This window comes from Entelurus aequoreus, linkage group LG13 (genome assembly GCF_033978785.1).
Source record: "Entelurus aequoreus isolate RoL-2023_Sb linkage group LG13, RoL_Eaeq_v1.1, whole genome shotgun sequence".
Classification (NCBI taxonomy): Eukaryota; Metazoa; Chordata; class Actinopteri; order Syngnathiformes; family Syngnathidae; genus Entelurus; species Entelurus aequoreus.
The window spans coordinates 26,123,790-26,128,227 of NC_084743.1; the positions used below are offsets into that span (position 1 = coordinate 26,123,790).

The 4,438-nt window shown below is 33.8% G+C and overlaps 2 protein-coding genes across 2 annotated transcripts in view; one reads left to right on the forward strand and one right to left on the reverse strand.

The window, feature by feature from the left end:
• Positions 1-4,438, reverse strand: part of adarb1b (adenosine deaminase RNA specific B1b) — a 408,325-nt gene that overhangs the window by 321,355 nt on the left and 82,532 nt on the right. The window lies entirely within an intron of this gene.
• Positions 1-4,438, forward strand: part of LOC133662988 (TRAF3-interacting protein 1-like) — a 61,344-nt gene that overhangs the window by 26,019 nt on the left and 30,887 nt on the right. The window lies entirely within an intron of this gene.

The window sequence follows — 4,438 nt, forward strand, 5'->3', positions numbered from 1 at the left end:
CGTGACCATATTCTTTGAAGTAGTTAGAATTCCATGCAGCGCTCGCAATTTGTTTACGGCACGATGCACACCCTGAACTCCATTGTAAAAATGTGTGTGTTTTACATTAGTTGTTTGTTGTATTTTATTTTGTGTTTAAATTTACCATGTTTACATTAAATTACCTTTAATTCGGCTATAATGGTGCCATTTTGACATTTGTTTAGATTAAAATTGTAATATTTGAATGAATGTGTTGTGGCAGTTGCGGATGTCACCAATTTGGCGGTTCGAGGAAACACTTGGTTGTTTTTCCAAACACGTCTTTAATGGTGAACTGCCAACCTGAGAATGCTAAACAGGAAGTGCTTAAAGTTGAATGGTTTTGTAAATATACTGAGACAAAGTCTAAGTTCATTGTGTTCTTGATGGTGTTTTGAAAGTGCAACATTTTTTTTTACTTAGAAGTTTCAACTAGAAGTGTTTTGCCAAGAGCGTTATTTGTAAAGTGTACATTTTCAGAGTGTGCTTGTTCTATTTTTGGCCGAAGTAAGACAAAGAAAACAATTTTAAAGTTGTCCTTATTTGTTTATTATTATTCAATGATTTTACCAGTGTGGCCCGCGTGGGAATAGATTTTACTCTATGTGGCCCCTGAGCTAAAATGAGTTTGACACCCCTGGTATATGAACTCCATCTAAATCCAATCAAACTTGATTTATAAACCACTTTTTATAAGTAAAAGAAATGCAACACAAAGGGCTTTAGAGGCATACAAACAATTCCTTGATTACACACATACACACAGATGAATGAATGGCCGAGTACAGAAGAGCCAGGTGAAGAAACACTATCAGACAACACTACCATCACCCGAGCCTGATATTTTGTTTAAAAAAAAACTTTACATATCAATCCAATTACAAGACAACTTTCCGAGGATAGTAAACACAAAATATTTATATTATAATAATATAAGATATTACTTTTTAACCAATAAGAATCCAGACCTATATGTGCTTAAAGTGGACCTAAGAAGAATTTGGTCTTTTCTGACTCATAAATGTTGTTAAAATGTTGGATACTCGTGTTAAACATGTCAAAGCATCAAATTAATAACCAATACGGATGCAGGGCTAATATTTAACATTGATGGCATTACCGTAAATAAGAGGAAAATATCAATGCAATAGATGGTAAACAGTGTGCAGCAGCAGCAGTATTTATGGATCTAACAAAAGCAGGGGTTGGCAACCCAAAATGTGGAAAGAGCCACATTGGACCAAAAATAATAAACAAAAATCTGTCTGGAGCCGCAAAAAATTAAAAACCTTATATACGCGTTATAATGAAGGCAACGCATGATGTAAGTGTCTATATTAGCTATATTATCCTACTATCAAAGTCTGACGCAAATCTTCATTGCCAGAAATGTTGTATTTTAATATTTATTCAACACATTTTTGCAACATTGGAAATCATTAGTAAAATGGAGGCTTCTCACAGGATGAGATAACTTCTGGAAATTACTTGCTCAGAATGGCCAAAGGTATAGATGTGTGTGTCCAAGTTTAAGGAAACTGCAGGCCGTCTTTTTTTAATGGATTCAGTACAATCTTTGCAAGCTGGGTAACGTTTGCTGTGGTCTGGAACAACACGGCACACAAACAACTATAGAAATACAGCCTCATTACACACAGATAATGTGTCATGAGACCTGCAAATATAAATTAAACAAAGAGGACATAAGTAAAAGAAATTAAATGAGCTCAAATATACCTACAAACGAGGCATAATGATGCAATATGTACATAGAGCTAGCCTAAATAGCATGTTAGCATCGATTAGCTTGCAGTCATGCACTGACCAAATATGCCTGATAAGCACTCCAGCAAATCAATAAAATCAACAAAGCTCACCTTTGTGCATTCACGCACAGCATAAAACGTTTGGTGGACAAAATGAGACACAGAAGGAGTGGCATAAAACACGTCTTTCTGTGGCAGCATCGGAGAAAGTTGTACATGTAAACAAACTACGATGAGTTCAAGGATCGCTGGAATAAGTAGGACAAAACGGTGCTTGCCAAATACTCTCATCAGTGAAGCATGTATAATATAAACAGTGGGATTTCTAACAATTAGGAAGGTTTGTGTCATGTTTGTTCTCCTACAGAAAATATATTAAAACAAAGCATTTTTTTCCCTTCATCTTTTTCTATTTTCACACATCTCTGAAAGACGTCTAGGGAGCCACTAGGGTGGTGCTAAAGAGCCGCATGCAGCTCTGGAGCCGCGGGTTGCTGACCCCCGAACTAAAGCATTTTACACAATTAATTACAACATCTTAATCGACAAATTAGAACGGTATGGCATCAGAGTGTTGGTACTGAACTGGATACGAAGCTACATCACCAACAGGAAGCAATAGGTGAAGTTAGGTGAAAAAAACGTCAACAAAACAAAACATATGTATCTTGCGGTGTACCCCAGGGATCAATACTGGGACCAAAACTATTCGATCTCTATGTAAACAACAGTTTTAGAGTTACAAAGGACTTTAAGTTAGTATTGTTTACAGACGACATGACTGAGTTTTGTTCAGGAAAGAACACACACAAGCTAATACAAATAATAACTGGAGAAAATGTTTTGACAAAAACAGACTATCTTTGAATCTCAGTAGAACGAAAACAACGCTATTCAGTAAGAACAGAAGAGAAATAGACGGAGTAGATATTGAACGGGTGAAATAATTCAAATTTTGGCGTGTAATAACACATCTTAAAATGAACTGCAAATCTCATGAAAAATATACAATATAAAGTGGCGAGAAATATTTTAATAATGAAAAAAAAGTCTATATTCTCTACTGCTCACTAGTGTTACCATATCTGAGTTATTGTGCAGAAATATGGGTAAAAAACTACAAAAGTACACTTCATTGACGGTGTTACAAAAAAGATCAATTAGAATAATGCATAATGTTGGATATAGAGAATATACTAACCCTTTATTTATTGAATCCAAAATACTGAAACTTGGGTGCAGATACAAACCGCTATAATCATGCACAAAGCAAACTAAAACCATTTTTTCTAAAAGAAAAAAAAAAGAAAAATATAACCTAAGAGGAAAATCTAATTTAAAACATTTGTATGCACGCACAACACTCAACACATTCAGCATATCAGTATGTGGAATTAAATTATGGAATAGATTAAGCAAAGAAGCCAAACAATGTACGAACACGATCGAGTTTAAGAGGTAATTCGAACTACACAAGTGTTTACAGAGTACCAAGAAGAATATTTTGATAAACATTGTGAACTTTGTTAAAAACTAGTGAATCATATCTGACTCAACTATTAAGAGAACTATTGTACTTAGAACTTATTTATGTAAACTGTGTTACAAGATGAGAACTACAGTTATTGATTCACAGTAAAAAACAAACAAACAAACAAACTGGCAGCTCAGGTGCCAAAATTTTACTGTACAGTAAAAAAAAAGAAGTTATTCTTACAGTAAAATTCTGGCAACTGAGCTGCCTTTTTTTTTTTTAACCATAAAAACAGCAGTACTGTTTTCCATTTACAGTAATATACCCTAAACCTTGAGGTATAATTATTGCAACTTACCATATTTTGTTTACATTATAGTTTTTTAAAAATCCACTAGAAAAATGCATTAAAAATGGTGTAATAATAGTAGATAGATCAGTGTTTCCCATAAACTGCCAAGATTTCTGTGGCGGTGGGGGCGTGGCTATGGGCGTGACATCATGACATCATCGAGTAATTTGCATAATTTACTACAATGATATGATTTTCTCTAAAAAGGCTCAAAAAATGTATACTTACTATTTAATAATAACAGTTTTGTTTTAAACGTCCATCCATCCATCCATCCATTTTACAATATAATTACAACACTTTATATACATATTTATATACAGATTTGAACAATAAGTTATTCACTGAAATATATTTATTAATTGTGGTGCTTACAAAAAATATATCTTATAAAATATAAAAGCTAAAATGTCTCTTAAAGCTCTTACCCTTTAATTAGTGCATACTAAATAATTTTACTTTAGCCTACTACTAGAACCATATTATTTACCAGCAACATAAAGTGAAACAGATGCAGAGGTGTCCCGCCACAGTCAGTAACAAATAAACAGAAAACAGTAGTGGTCAAATACAAATAAGGCAACAAGAGAAGTATCCTACACTGCTTTTTTGTAAAGTAAATCTGAACAGCCTATATGGGCATCTACATCAACTACATGATTTGCCTGAGAAGCTGGACAGGACAAAAAAAAATAAAAAATTGTGGCGGACGTAATTATTTCGTGGCGGGCCGCCACAAATAAATTAATGTGTGGGAAACACTGTAGATAGATAGATAGATAGATAGATAGATAGATAGATAGATAGATAGTACTTTATTGATTC